Genomic DNA, 16,942 nt, shown 5'->3' with positions numbered 1-16,942 from the left:
ACAAGTGTAGTTGTTGGTTCTGCATATAAATCATAAAACTTCTATTATTTATACTGCTGCCCTGCCTGTTTTTTTCTTCACTTTCATTATTTTTACCTTTTTTATTATTGTGCCAAATACTAAATTATTCTTCCATTCTTTTTTTACGCTGGCCTCTTTAAATTATCGATTTAATTATCCAATTCTCCCGAATTAATTCTTAGAATACGAAATTTTTTGTATTTACTGTATCTATCTCCCTTTTTAAAATTTCTATATACACTAAATGCATAAAAAAAATCAAAATTAAAAACAAAGAAATATGATTTATTCTTGTGCTGAATACTAACATAAGAAACATTCTTTTTGGTACAGTTTTTTTTTACAAAAATAAATAAGAATCATTTTATTTTAATTTACCCTATAATACTGCTTAAATGAAAATTTGGTGTCATTAAACTTCAAATTTTAACTATTATTTAATCAATCCTTTCGTTAAACTTTTGTTACGTACAAAAGTCCAATATTTTTTTAAGAAAAAATCAAGTCTTCTATTTCATCAAATCCCAACCCATGATTAATATTAAATTATCAAATTTTCAATATTCAAACTAAAAATAATGTAAAAGAAAATTGTCTTCTAAATCATAGCTCACACCATCAAGTCAATCTCAAGGTTTTCCATTTTTTCATCTTGAACCTTTGGACACTCCACAAAGTCCAGCCATGATGTTAAGGTCTGACTTCTTCAACTTGAACCATAGATTACTGCATTACCTTCATATCAAGTTCCTGTCAATGACAAAATGTTGCGAGTTAAGTCAAGCAAGGAAAAAAAATATAATTGATGAATAAATCAATTATAGGAAAAGAGTTTACTTTAAAGACTATTTTGGTTAAAAAAATTATTTCGTTCCAAGCTAGCTGTTTAATTTTGATCAATTTTTCAATTCACAAAATAATATTCTTCTTATATATGAAAAAGACTAATTAATCTTTATTGTCATTAATGATTGTTGTGTTGTCTATTTCTAATTGTTTTTTAATCATAATATTATTTTCTTTTTTATTACAAATTAATTAGTGAGATACAAAGAAGTTTAAATTGCTTGTTTAACTTGGTCTATCATAATTATTGAGATCATAGTTTTTCCTTTTATAAGTCTTGGTCTAATTTTTTCTATGATCATATTTAAGTTAAAAAGTAAATTAGAAGATCTACAAAGAAGTGTGGCATGTTTTTTAAATTATAAAATTATGGTCCTAGCTATTTATTGTTAGACCACAAGTCTCATATATTAAAGTTTTTGTCTAAATTTCATTTATGGTGATAGTTTAAGAATAGTGATAGAAGAAAAATAAATATACAATTTATTGAAATATCTAACTCAATTAATTGATGAATACATCAATTATAGGAAAAGGGTGTACTTTAAAGACTATTTCTATTAAAAAATCTATAAAAAATTATTTCGTTCCAATATAATTATTTAATTTTAATCAATTTCTCAGTTCACAAAATAATATTCTCTTATATAGGAAAAAAAGACTAAATTTAATTATCATCAATTGGAAAAGTTATTGTGTCATCTATTTATAATTGTATTCTAACTTGAATATTATTTTATTTATCATATAAAAATTAATTAGTTATATAAAAGAAGTAAAAAGAATATTAACTTTTTTCTCAAATTTTAACTATCATTCAAATCAATCCTTTCGTTAGACCTGTACGTGTTAAGTAAACAACAAATTAATTTCCATTTTATTTTTTAAATATTTGCAAGTGCCAAATTTAAATAATCATGAGAATACTCATGTTTAATATAATATTCTAAAAAAAAAACCATACGATAACTTAAACAATCTACAAACAAATATAATTTATTCTTGTGCTAAATACTAAAACAAGAAACATTTTTTTATTTTAGTTTACCATATAGAATTGCTTAAATCAATGAAATTTTTATTTTAAGAAAATATTAATGATTTTTTTAAAATTTTAAGTATTTTACATCAAAGATAATTAAATTTGGCTTAATTAGTCTTCAAATTTTAACTATTATTCAAATCAAACCTTTCGTTAAACCTGTACGTGTTAAGTAAACAACAAAAAGTCTTGCCTTATAAAATTCAAATATTCTATTACATGCGGTTTGAACCCATAATTAATTTTAAACTATCAAATTTTAATTATTCAAAATAAAAGAAATGAAAACAAAATTGTCTCCTAGAGAAACCGCTGGCCACTCCACCAAATTCATATCAAGGTCCCCACTTTTCCAACTTGAACCATAGACTACTCCATCAAGTCCATGTCAAGATCTTCCATTTTTTCATCTTGAACCTTAGGACACTCCACAAAGTCCACCCATATTAAGGTCTCTGACTTCTTCAACTTCTGCAACGCATATATAGAAAACAACTTAATTGTATAAGTGCTTCTTGCTTCTGCATATAAATCATAAAACTTCTATTATTTATACTGCTGCAAGTGTCTTTCTTTTCTTTTTTCTTTTTTTTATGACGTTTCCTTTTTTTAATTATTGACTTTATTATCCAATTCCCCCGAGTTAATTCTTAGAATAGGAAATAATTTTGAATTTACTTTATCTATCTCCCTTTTTAAAATTCCTATATACACAAAATTTTGTATTGAATTTAACTATTATTTAATTTTGATTAATCAATCCTTTCGTTAAAATTTTGTTAATTAAACAATAAAAGTCCAACATTTTATTAAAAAAATTCAAGTCTTCTATTTCTAATTATATTTGAACTTGAATATTATTTTTTTATCATATAAAAATTAATTAGTTATGTAAAAAGAAGTGTGAAAAAGACTATTAACTTTTTTTCTCCAAAAAATCAGTATCATATTTTATATTTTTTACAAGTTATCAACTTAAATAAGAGGAGAAACATTATTTTAATTTCCATTTTACTTTTTAAATAATTTTCAAGTGTCAAACTTAAACAATCATAAAAATACTCACGTTCAATATAATATTCTCAAAAAGAAAAATATTGATACGATAACTTAAAAAATCAACAAAGAAATATAATTTATTCTTGTGCCAAATACTAAAATAGGAAACTTTTTTATTTTAGTTTACCGTATAGAATTACTTAAATCAATGAAAGTTTTATTTTAAGAAAATATTAATTATTTTTTAAAACTTTGAGTAGTTTACATCTAAGGTAATTAAATTTAGCTTAATTAGTCTTCAAATTTTAACTATTATTTAAATCAATCCTCTAAGTATATAACAAAAAGTCTTACATTATAAAATTCGAATATTCTATTACTTGGAATTTGAACCCATAATTAATTTTAAACTATCAAAATTTTATTATTCAAAATTAAAAAAATGAAAAACAAAATTTTTTCCTAGACAAATCGCTGGCTACTCCACCAAATCCATATCAAGGTCCCCATTTTTTCAACTTGAACCATAGGCTACTCCATCAAGTCCATGTCAAGCTCCTCCATTTTTTCATCTTGAACCTTAGGACACTCCACAAAGTCCAGCCATACTAAGGTCTCTGACTTCTTCAACTTGATCCATATCCCATAGGCCACTCCACCAATTTCATGACAATGTCCCCCCACTTCTTCAACTTGAACCATAGGTCACTACATTACCTTCATATCAAGTTCTTTATCATTGACAACAAATGTTTAGAATTAAGTAAGGAAGGAAAAAATTATAAATGATGAATACATCAATTATAGAAAAAGAATCTAATTTAGAGACTATTTAGATTAAAAAATCTATATAAAAAAAGATTATTTTGTTCCAATTTAGTTATTTAATTTTGATTTATTTTTTAATTCATAAAATAATATTCTTCTTATATGTAAAAAAAGACTAATTTTCATTGTTATTAATTGGAAAGATTGTTGGGTCATTTATTTCTAATCCTATTTTAACCTGAATATTATTTTCTTTTCCATTAAAAGTTAATTAGTGAGATATAAAGAAGTGTAAATTGCTTGTTTAACTTGGTCTATCATAATTATTGAGATCATAATTTTTTCTTTAATAAGTCTTCGTCCAAATTTCTTCATGTATTAAAAAGTAAATTAGAAGATCTACAAATTAAGAAGTGTGGCATGTTTTTTAAATTATAAAATTATGGTCCTAGCTATTTATTGTTAGACCACAAGTCTTCATATATTAAAGCTTTTGTCTAAATTTCATTTACTTATGTGGTGATAGTTTAAGAATAGTGATAGAAGAGAAAAATAAATATACAATTTATTGAAATATTTAACTCCCTTGTGCGAATTAGTCAAACTCCCTTGTCACTAGGTCCATCTAGTGATTAAAAACATAACCAAACAATTCAATAAAACACAAGTGTAATTGTCACTATTGTAATTCAATAATTGTATTATATTTTTTATGTTAATAAATTTTTTAAAAAAGATTGGTGTTTTTAGTAGAATGAAAGCAATTAATACATTGATTCCAATGCATTAATTGAATTCTGATTTGACTTTTAATTAAAAAACTGCATATAAATGTTTTTAAAACTATTGTGTGGTTTCCCTGAAAAAAAAAAACTATTGTATGGTTCTATTATAATTGACTGAATTTGAGTTTGAAAAGATTTTTTTTATGAAATTAAAATTAAAGATAAAAAATATAAAATTTTAATTGCATTCTTTATTCTTCAGGTACAGTAATTGTGCGATTTTGGTCTATTGTAAGTTCCAATTGGGAGAATTGGATTGGATCCACTAGGCATTGCAATTTCAATCCCTCCATCCATCTTTCTTTGAATATTTAACAGATATTTACTGGCATGACACTAGATGAAAAGTAGATAATATGACAACTACCATGTTGCCTAACACATACTGAACTAAACTTTTGATCCCTTAGAATATTGCAGTTATAAGGAAGCAGAAGTGAATAAGCCACATCTAAGGGACCAAATTAAACTTACAAAATTATAATACCTAATTTACGTAATGCATGGAGATCAAAAGTGAAATTAAACTAAATATAAATTATGAGCGAATAATCTGTCTTCATTGTCTGAGGAGCAAAAGGACTTGACAAGTGTTTTGTATTTTTTTTTTTGTACATGCATATATAGTGTATATGCTATTCTTTTTTTCTATTTTTTTTCCCTACATTTATGATCTCGGAACTGAAACAGTGAGAGAAACCGATGTGAAAATAGATAGGGTGGATGAAGAACTAGACATCGGCCAGTGGAAGAAAATGAACAGATGGAAAACCCTATAGGTGGTATTTCCCTATTTCTTTAATAAAGATACCAGCTCCTCTCTCTCTAATACACACACTGGTGATACAGGTGTGATGGAAACCCTATATCTGATAGCTTGAAACTTTATTTTGTATGAGGGAATTCAATACAACTAGTGACCCTTGTATAAAACGATAGGAACTATTATGAATAAAAAAGTAATATTTCATGATTTTTAAAATTTAATCAATCATGATTTGTCAAATGAACTTGTTAATGAGTATTATAGAATAAATGCATCAATACTCAGGAAATGGGAATGTGGAATGTATCAGAGTAAGGAAAAGCGAGAGAAGGAAGATGTGGAAGAGCTTAGAAACTGCAGAATCCTATGCAAGCTCCAACTTTCTACACTAATTAAATTCATTCAGGCAAATTCTTAGTTACATGTTGTGTAAAACAATCTTCTTAAATCCAATCACCGAGTGTGTCATTTCAGTTATTTTAATGCTAATCATTGTTAGTGCACAGATAGTAGAAGACAATAATGCGTCATAAATACAAAACAGAATTTGATACTCAAGTCTCAGGCTCGTCTAGTTCTCTTAACATTAAGAACATTTAATACCAATGAAAGCAAAACAGACAGAACACCACAGATGAACAGGTACATAGTATGATAAACCTTTTGATAGCATTATGCAGAACAAGGCCACAGATAACAACAACAGCAGCACTAACAGGCCCAAGAGAGTGACCCACAGACCCACATACCTGGAAGACTTCGTGTGAAGCTCTGATGCTATTCAAGAAGCTACCCTTGGTTCAATTTCCCGCGTGTTTAATTTCCCACGTGTTCCTTTAGCTGTTAGAATTCGAAATTCTGTTATAACAAACCAGAGCAAAATATCTTGTAAGAAAGCTATTATAAAAGCATGAATGAATAAACGGGGTAGCAGAGAAGAATATTTTACTGCAAAATTAGTTTACTCATCTTCTATTTAGCTTTTCTGTTAATTGGTCCACTGAGATTCGTATCACCTTTTCACATTTTTAATGGCTAGACTAACACGTTGTAATGTCTCACTTCTTAACAGTTAACAGGTAAACTCATAATTTCCCAAGTAACCTTCTTACCTTCAAAACTATCATCACATAAATCAGATCTCGCAAGTGGTCAAGATAATGAAAATAAGCACGCCTCCAAGTTCTGTTGAAGAAAACAACACTGCAAAAACCCCCAAAATCCTGCTGCAAATCCAACTCCCATACCGATATAAAACTCTGATGTTCCAAAGAAATTACCATCACCGTGTCCAACAGAAGCACTCTCTGTCAACTCTTCCTTGTCTGTGCAATTTTTTGTTACAGGAGGACCACAAAGCTCAGGATTTCCAGTCTAAGTTCTTCAAAGCTCTGAAGTTGGGTGCTCGTGGGAATTCTGCCTGATAAGTTGTGGTATGATAGATTCAGGAAACTGAGGAAGGACAAATCAGATAAGCTTTGAGGGATTTGACCTGAAATGTTGTTTAGTGAGAGATCAAGGGATTCTAACAATTTCATTTTTCCCATGTCATTTGGTATCTCTCCAGACAGATGATTTCTAGACAAGTTCAAAAACCGAAAAGCAGATAGCATGGAAATTTCAGATGGAATTGCTCCAGACAGCTTATTACTTGAAAGATCAATCATTCTCACCAATATCAGATTGTCTGTGTACTCTAACTCATCTCCATTGGGAACAAAGACAAGAGTTTCCTTGTAGTGGTTATAACTGAAGTCAGAGCCATATGAATAACTTGAAGGGTTTGCAAAGAAGTCATCTTCACCAGCCATTGTTTTCATGTCATCCAAACAATTTGGAATGGATCCTGACAGGCTGTTATTGCCAAGATCCAGCACTGTAAGGGAAGAAAGTTGACACATCTTTTGAGTAATGCTGCCATTGAAATTGTTGGATCTTAGACAAAGAACCATTAGATATTGCATTTCCCACATCCAATCTGGTATTGTGTCAGAAAGTTGGTTATTTCCCATGTCTATGAATTTCATTGTAGAGCAATTTTGCAGTGTTGAAGGAATATATCCTGAGAAGCGGTTGTCGTCTAACAGCAAAGACTCAAGTTGAGACAGATACCCCATGGAGTTTGGAATTTCACCAGACAAATTGTTACTGCCCAAGTTCACATGCACCAAAGCTTGCCAATGCACCCAACAGTGACCAAGATCACCAGACAAGACATTATTTGAAAAATCAAGCACACTTAACTTATTAGTAGCATTTGGCTTTCCACATAAAAAGGGAGAAATTGTTCCGGAAATTGAGTTATTGGCAACATTCAGCACTTCAACATTTGGAGACACACTTGGCAATCTACCCTTGAACAAATTAGAACTCAAATTTATGACGCTGTAATTTAGAAAGATGTTAGATAGGTCTCCACTTAACAGATTGTTTGACAGATCCAGGAATTCAATTTGCAAAGTCCAATTCCAAAACCAACTTGGAACCAAGTCTGCAATACCTGCCTTAGACATTGTCAAAACCTTCACAGAACTTTGCCTTTTTAGCCATTCTGGAAACTTAGGACCTATTCCAAAGGAGCTCAGTAAAACATATTCAAGCTGAAAAGGAGGAGCCCATCCAGAGTTGACACTGAGGAACAAGTTTGTCCAAGACAAACGTAGTTCCTTTAATGTAAAAAGTTTTACAAAATTTGACTCTTTTATAGATCCTTATAACAAATTAGATGAAAGGTCTAACGTCACTAAATTTGAGAGAGTTCCAAGAGTTACAGGCACATCACCAGTCAAAGAATTAGCTCCAAGATTTAATACCTGCAGGTTTTTGAGGAACTCAAAACTCTTAGGAATGGTTCCATTCAGTGGGTTGTGAGCCAGGTTTAAAGTTTTCAAGGATGACAAATTTGCAAATGGTGAGGGAATTGGACAAGTAAAGGTATTATTACTGAGATCTAGAACTTCAAGATGCTTAAGCTGGCCTAATGAATCTGGAAGTGGCCCACTGAGTTGATTGTTCTGCAAGTCTAGATTTTTTATGTTCTGTAGGCTTGATATTATTTGTGGAATTTCACCCTGTAAAAGGTTACTGTGTAAATCAAGTTGGACAAGAGTTTTGCTGAGATTAAATAGCCATGAAGGGATTTGCTGATTGAGATTGTTATTTGAAAGATCAAGGACTTGGAGATGTGTGAAGTTGGTTTTTCCTTTTGGTGGTCCTAAGTTATCAATTTGACAGCTCTCCAAGTGTAGTTCTGAAAGAGATGGAAGTGCACTCAGTACTTGAAGCCACTTACCTTGTTTATGAAGGTCTGAACCACTCAAATCAAGGTACTCCAAGGAAGATAGCCTTGATATCCAATTAAGGTTATCTATCTGAAGAGCATAATTGTATCCAAGATTAAGGTGCTGCAGGTTTGAGAGGTTTCCTAGTTGATGTGGGATTAATCCCATGAACCCACTTAAGCTAAGGTCCAAGTATCTCAGACTCTCCAATGAGCCTAGGAAGCTTGGTATTGGAGTAAGAACAAAATAATTTGAACTCAAGTCCAAATGATTCAAATATTTTAGTCCAAGCAAAGAAGGACTAATCTCTCCACTCAACTCCCTATAGGGAGAGCCCACAGGTGTGTCAAGATTGATTTCCATGACTTGACCAGTGTTGTTGCAGTGAACCCCTGGCCATGTACAGCAATCCGATTTGTCAGACCATGATGAAAGCCTGTTTGATGGGTCTGCTAGTCCATGCTTGAAGCTGAGGAGTGCATTCCTTTCCTTCTCACTGCAAGTCATATTGAGCTTTGCTGCCTTGCTTGCACTGAAGTGGAGAGTTGTTGCAGTGGACAATATCAAGAGAAGAACATGAGTTGCAAATAGCACTGCCATGAAGAGGAAGGAAGACGAAAAAGGTTGAATCCACAATTTTCTGGTTCACGATTGGTATTTACTACTAACAATGCCTATGTAGGATATATACCGTAGAAGGGTTAGCATTTAAAATTTTACTCCACTAATGGTGGTGGTTGCAAAATGCACACATATGTAGAGGTATATATGTCAACAACGAGACATTTAGGATTAAAAGTGTCTAACCACACCACCATTATTTTGCACTAGTTTATTTTATTTTGATTTAATTACTCTTTTAGTCCTTATAGTTGTGATAATTTTTTTTTAGTCCCTATAATTTAAGACATTCATTTTGGTTCCTATATTTACATTTTTTTTACCTTTTTGTCCTCGCGGGGAAGATTCAAATCACACATAAACATGAACAAAATTAATAAAAATAGGGAAGCAAGCTCAGGTACAACTGAAGTGTAATGGAGGTATGAGACAAAGGCACTACACATTCCATTATTCTTGAGTCTGCCACCGACCTCTGAAAGCTTAGCATTTGCCAATTGCCATGATGTAATCTCCTTCTTTACTATGTCTCATCAAGTTGGAGTGGTATCACAGAATTGAACTAAGTTGATCGTTCCAATGGGATGATGGTTTTGATTGCTGCAGATAAAGTGTGTGATTGTGAGTTTCTGGTTCCATGAGTAACAGAGGTGTGGTAGTTTGTGCCTTCATGGTTGGGATGATGTTGCAGGTGCCGGTTTGTTGTTGAGAGAAAAGATGATCAGCCATGTCTCGTGTGTGCATAGGAGAGTGTATTTGCCCTCTCCATAACATTAGTTTCAACAATTGACTTTAGTCGAAACTTGAGGGTGAGAATCAAAGAGTGAAAAAAAAAATTCAACCGGTACTAAAATAGAATGATTTAAACTATAAGAATTAAAAAGAAATATTGTCGTAACTTCAAGGGTCAAAAGGATAATTAAACCTTTTATTTTTTTTTTGTAAAAACAGGTTTGGAATTTGCAACTTTGAATTCTATCTAATTAAGCTCTCAATCTTCCGTTTCTGCAACTCTATTTGGGTAGAAAGAGAAGAAATCTGGGCCTAACTCAACCCTAAAAGCTAACTCATAGGGTGAGGGTTACCCTCACCTTATAAACTCTATCTTGAGACTATCTCTAACTAATGTGGGACTTGTGTTTTTTTTTTTAATTCACCCCTCACGTCTAGCACTCTTTGGGCATGGTGCGTAATCCTTTTGAATGGATCTAGGATACGTTCTGATACCAAGAAGAAATTTGGGCCTAACGAAAAGAAACCAAATCGTAGGGTTAGCATTTAAAATTGTTGGTAGTTGATTAGATGATAGTTGATAGTTTTAGAGAATTTTTTTAGAAAGAAGGCTATGTCATTGATTTCTTGGATTGATCAATTACAACATACCAATTGCCTATTTATAGGCTTAAGTCACCAACCTCTCAATGGTGGTGAATGTTTCTACATTACTTTAGGTCTTTCTAGAGTTTTCATGATAGATTAGCATCATGATAGTTCTAGATTCTTCTATCTTATACATAAACTTATAGTTCTAGATTGTTCTACCATACACATTATAGTTCTAGATTGTTTTACCATATTCTATATTTCTAGGATATTCTACTATATACATATTATATTTAAGAACATTCTAGAAATTTGTAGCAATTTCAACACTCCTCCTTGATGCAAATTTTTGTGACTCCGAGCATAGCTCGTAATTCTTCAAATCTTGGTCTTGGCAAAGCCTTCGTGAATATGTCTGCAATTTGATCTTCTGTTCTGCAGTAGTCGAGTTTGATCTCTTTAGTTGCTTCAGCTTCTCTAATAAAGTGATACTTGATTGCTATGTGTTTTGTTCTATTGTGATGAACTGGATTCTTCGTCATTGCAATTACTGATTTGTTGTCGCAGTTGATTTTAGTAGGCTTATCTTGTTTTTCTCCCATGTCTTCAAGTATCCTACGAAGCCATATAGCTTGACTCGTTGCTTCAGCAGCTGCCACGTACTCTGCTTCTGCTGTTGATTGTGCAACTGTAGCTTGCTTCTTCGACGCCCAAGAGAACATTCCTAATCCTAGTGAGAAAGCATAGCCAGAGGTACTCTTCATGTCATCTGCTGAACCTGCCCAATCACTGTCGGTGTAGCCAAGTAATTCTGAGTTGGTTTCGGTAGTATACCATATACCGAACTCTTTTGTTCCTTGTAGATACCTCAAAATTCTTTTTCCTGCTCCAAAGTGTATTTGACTTGGGCTTTGCATGAATCTTGATAGAAGACTTGTAGCATACATTATGTCAGGCCGTGTAGCTGTTAAATATAGGAGGCTTCCAATTAGACTTCGGTATTTGGATGCATCAGCTTCTAGTGCTCCATCATTCTTCTGTAGTTTCTCATTTGTTTTGAGTGGAGTAGCAACAGGTTTGCAACCATACATCTTGAATTTCTTAAGTAAGCCTTCTGTGTATTTCTTTTGCGAGATGAATATCCCGTCATTTCTCTGACTTACCTCTATGCCGAGGAAGTAACTCATCAAACCAAGGTCGGTCATCTCAAAGGTCTTCATCATGTCTTCTTTAAACTCCATCATCATCTTAGTATTGTTTCCCGTGTAGATAAGATCATCTACATATAGAGAGAGTAAGAGAGTGTACTGCCCTTGAGACTTGATGTAAAGTGTAGGCTCACTCTTGCTCCTCCTGAATCCTCGATCCATGAAATACTGATCGATTCTGCTATACCATGCTCGAGGTGCTTGCTTCAAACCGTAGAGTGCTTTTCTTAGTTTTAACACTTTGTTTTCTTTGCCTTCAGACACGAATCCTTGTGGCTGCTCCACATAGATCTCTTCTTCAAGTACGCCATTAAGGAAGGAGGATTTGACATCTAGTTGATGGATACTCCATCCTTTTTGTGACGCAAGAGCTATTAGAGCTCTTATGGTATTAAGATGAGCTACTGGTGCAAATGTCTCATTATAGTCAATTCCGGGTTGCTGTGAGTAACCCTTAGCTACTAGCCTCGCCTTGTGTTTTTGTATGGTGCCATCAGGGTTGAGCTTTGTCTTATAGACCCACTTAACCCCAATGATATCTTTTCCATGGGGACGATTTACTAACTCCCATGTGTTGTTTTTCTCGATCATCTGTATCTCTTCTTCCATTGCCTTGACCCATACTTCCTGCTTTGACGCTTCTTCAAAGCTTCCAGGTTCAAGTATGGCCAAGTTGCAGGTTTCATATATGTCCATCAAAGATCTTACTCGTCTTGGAGTAGACTCTGGTGATGATAGTTCTTGATCTTGTTGTTGTGTTGGAGGTGAAGGTGGTTCACCTGGGTCTTCTTCCTCATCTTCTTCTTGAGGTAGTTGAGCGGGTATAAGAACGTTCTTCTCCACTTTTTCTTCATCCCAATTCCATGAAGCATATTCATCAACTTCAACATCTCGACTGATGACGAGTTTCTTAGTTTGTAAGTTGTAGACACGGTAGCCCTTAGAGATATTGCTATACCCAAGGAAGATACCTCGTATAGTCTTGTCTTCAAGCTTGTGCCTCTTCACGTCTGGAATATGAATGTAGCATATAGATCCAAAGACCCTTAGGTGCTTTGCTGATGGCTTCTTCCCGTTCCAAGCTTCAATTGGAGTCTTATCTTTTACAGACTTAGTTGGACATTTGTTGACTATGTAAACAGCAGTGTAGACTGCTTCAGCCCAAAATGTGTTAGGTAGTCCCTTTTCCTTGAGCATCGATGTAACATCCTAGAAATTTCTACCCGGAGTTTACGGAAACGATGTATTTTGAATGATTATATATATATATAAGTATTATTCAATGTACATGCCTATATGTTCTTGGTAGAAGTAGGAATAGTGGGGGCAAGATACGCGAGTTAGGCTAATTAAGGGAGAGAAATCCATAACTGGGAGGTTATGGGTTAATTCCTAATTAATTAGTTAAAAATCATCGTTTTGCGTGCGACTTAGAATTTAACGAAACCAACCTCTGAACCACGCTCGGGGTTTTATTCTGAGCGTTTTGATATATATATTGCTTGCTTTCGAAAACTGGCCCGGCGGACGCAGAGAAACGCGAGAAACTGGAATCAGAGAATTGGCACGCAAACCGAGGCAGGATTTTAGCGTTTCAAAGGTCAGATTTTTCTCACTTTTGTGGCTGAGTATGGGTCACAGTCAAAAGAGAAAGTGGGCCCTTTTTGCTCCAGTCAAATAGGGACATGTGGCAGAGCTTGAATAAAATAATGGAAAAAGGGAAAACCCTTTTTATTTAAAACCAAAAAGCTTTTCTCTCTCCTCACTCAGCCAAAGCAGAAATTCAGAAGCCTTTTCTCTCCCTCTCTCACGTAGCTTTCTTCTTCTTCATTCTCCATTGAAGCTTCAAGCAAAGCTTCAACCTTTGGCCATCATTTCTGCCCCAAATCGTGAAAGGAGAGCATTTTTGGAGTCGTGAAGTGCGTGGCTACGAGTGGGACTTCGAAATTTCAGGTTTGGGTGGACTTCTTTCTCTCTTAAATTTCGTGGGTATGGGGTTTTGGGAGATATGATGGGTGGTTTTGTTAGTTTTCTGCTGTGTGATGATTATTTGTGAAGACATTTGCTGAAAACTTGTTGAAATTGCCATGTTTGGATGAGTTAAACATACCCATTCTGTTTTAGGGTTTTGTGATGATGTTTGTGATGTTGTAGGCTGAAAAATTGCTGATGGAAAACTGTTAGAGATGAAGGGTAGAGTTAACCTAGGGTTGGAAAGTGAGAATGTGGTGTTGTGAGTGGAAAAAGAGTGAGGCTTTGAGAGTTGGAAGGCTAAGTCTGAATTCTGTGGTAAATAGAGGTTAAAGTGAGTTAATACTAGCTTGAAATGTCATTTAGGACATGTGAGAAAGCTTGGACTGTGCTAGAGAGAAAAACAAATGATCAAAGTGAATAAAGAGTCATTTCTAGGGCAAATTTGGGTGTTGAAGAGTCAAATTTTGATTCGGTGAGATTTTAGGTGTAAATCCGGTTTGAACAAGTCTAAATAGATGTTATGGACTGGTGTGAGGTGAGAGTTTGCTTCAAATTTACCTCATTCTCAATTTCACTTTTCAAACCTTGAAAATCCATTAAAATGAGGAGTTTTGAACACCTAGATTTTGTGTTGCTGTGGTTTGAAGCTTGACTTTGGTTTAGACATGATTGATACATGAATTGGGACTTGTAGGATTTGATTTGGGCAAGATTGGATGAGGGGAAGTGTGGTTTTCGAAATATGCTCTTTGTGCAGATTTTGCTGTAAAATTGTGCAGCAGAATTTTGCACAAGTGCAGAAAAATCCATGTATTTGCTGGTTGTGGAAAGAGTAATGTAGAATGAGTTCTGGATGTTTGCTAGTAGATCCCAACAGTCAAAATATAGGCTTATGCACTATAGACTTCCAGTAAAATTTTGGAGTCGATCCAACGGTTAACGAATTGGATCGAAGGAATTGTTACTGGGGTCTTTAAGTGAGAAAAGCTGTGATTTTGGTTAGTGTGTTGAGCAGAATTTTCTGCCTTGCCCTGTTTTGCTTGGCTGTGATAGCTTGTGCTGTTTGAATGTTGTTTTGCTTGGATGTTGTGGAAGCTTGGGAGGATTGATGGGGACCCGGTGTTGAGAGAAACGAGGATATGGGCTACGTGGGAGTACGTGAGCTCAGTTGGAGGTGGGAAACAGGGGATGGTGGGTTTATGCGCGCATTGTGGATGTGGAAAACTTGTTGTGCACCATCGCCCGACCGCCACCTAGTACCACATGTGATGGGTACCCCATAATCCTACAAGCTTGAGATGAGGAAGTGTTGAAGGGTGAACTTCCTGCTTTTATTGTTGACCACAGAGTGGTACCTGGAGATATGTCGCGGGGGTCAGGAGACCTTGGGGACGTCAGGTGGGGTGTTATTGCCCAAAACCAAGCTTGACCAATCCCGACCCAACCCGGGCATAGTCGGTCAGTGAGAACCTGTGATGTACCTAAGCAGGCGAGCTCCTGGCAGTCAACAGATAAAAGGAACAAAGACCACAAAGCAAGGAGGCTTGTGGTGGCTGGCCAGCTGTGAAACTTGACTGATATGTGAGATATGGTCTCTGGTAATCGATTACCAAGGGTGGGTAATCGATTACAAGGCTTAAAAATGAAGACAGAAGGCTAAGATGGTCTCTGGTAATCGATTACCAAGGGGTGTAATCGATTACCAGGCTTGAAAACGAAGTCAGGAAACTTAGGGAGCCTCTGGTAATCGATTACCAGCCTGTGTAATCGATTACACAGAGGGATGGGTCACTGGTAATCGATTACCAGGCATGTGTAATCGATTACACAGTGCATTTTTGCATATTTCATGTCCTGAGGCTGTGTAATTCAAGTTTAGCCTCTGGTAATCGATTACCAAGGCTGTGTAATCGATTACCAGAGATGAAAAGCCTTAAGATACTCCTTTTAATGTCATGTAGTGGTTATGAGATGCATTGTGCGGCGGCATAGTTAGATTCTTGTGAAAGAGTCTACCCCTTTCTTTTCTTCCTTGTAGATCGTGATGGCGGCGCAGCTAATCCATGATCGAGTAGAGATGGAGTGCCTAGAGGGAGCCTGGGAGACCCTCGAAGGCAACACGAGGTACCGATTTCGGGGCACCATTCGATTCACGGCTACTTCTTTGGTGCATCCAGATGAACTTGCACGGACGCTTCAGCGCACGGTGGAGTGGACAGCTCCTTGGATTAGTTTTGTATATTTTGAGGGTGGGTGTATCTAGGACTGACTGTTAGGTTTACTCTTTTGTTTTTGTATGGGTAGACCTGATGTATAGGAATTTGATGATTGTATACTTGTGGCTGAAGCCACCACTATGGACACCTTTGCTTTGGATGACACTATATATTTTGTAAAACTCCCATATTTTGGACAGCTTTAAATGATGAATGCATTTATGATCGATCTTGTTATTTGAAAAGAAAGCATTAGCAACTTTATTTGTAAAAGAGTTTATCGACCGTATTTTATTCTTTTATTTTCATGTGACGACCTAAAGTAATGGCTGGTACATTCTTCCTTTTGAAACAGCAAAATAGTTTAGAGATTATGAGCGGTAAGAAAGAAATGACTCCGAATAGAGTTGTGAACTGGCCATTCAGGACTCTGTAGTGAGGATTTTCCTTCTAAACCTAGTTATGGTGAAAAGAGAAAGAAATGAAAAAGAAAAAGAAGAAAAAAAAAATTACCATGGTTTTTGTTATTTAAATTATTACTATTAAACCAGTCATTAATTTAGGGACGCCACAATCGATCTAGCCATCTCCATAACTGTGCGATTCTTTCTCTCGGACACTCCATTTTGTTGAGGAGAATATGCGACTGTAAGTTGTCTCTCAATGTCTTCATCCTCACAAAATCTTTCAAACTCACGAGAGGTGTACTCTTTGTCGCGATCACTTCTTAGTACTTTTATCCGTTTTCCACTTTGATTTTCAGCAAGGGCCTTGAACTTTTTGAATACTCCAAAGACTCTTGATTTTTCTTTTAGAAAATATACCCATGTCATTCTAGAGAAGTCATCAATGAAGAGTATGAAGTACCTGTTGTTCCCATGTGATGGCGTCCTCATTGGTCCACAAACGTCCGTATGTATCAGCTCCAATAGATCTTTCGCTCTCCATGCTCCACTTGTTGAGAAAGGAAATCGGTGTTGCTTACCAAGAAGACATCCTTCACACACTTCATTGTTCTCCTTTATGCTTGGAAGATCTCTCATCATGTTCTTCTCATGTACAACTTCAAGGCATGTGAGTTGAAGTGGCCAA

The 16,942-nt window shown here is 34.7% G+C and overlaps 1 pseudogene; it reads right to left on the bottom strand.

The window, feature by feature from the left end:
• Nucleotides 1-6,312: 6,312 nt before the first annotated feature.
• Nucleotides 6,313-9,108, bottom strand: LOC100785021 (receptor-like protein EIX2; annotated as a pseudogene).
• Between the last annotated feature and the right edge of the window lie 7,834 nt (nucleotides 9,109-16,942).

This window comes from Glycine max, chromosome 16 (genome assembly GCF_000004515.6).
Source record: "Glycine max cultivar Williams 82 chromosome 16, Glycine_max_v4.0, whole genome shotgun sequence".
In the NCBI taxonomy this organism is placed as follows: Eukaryota; Viridiplantae; Streptophyta; class Magnoliopsida; order Fabales; family Fabaceae; genus Glycine; species Glycine max.
Note: the sequence above shows the minus strand (reverse complement) of the source record. Positions and strands in the feature narration are given on the sequence as shown.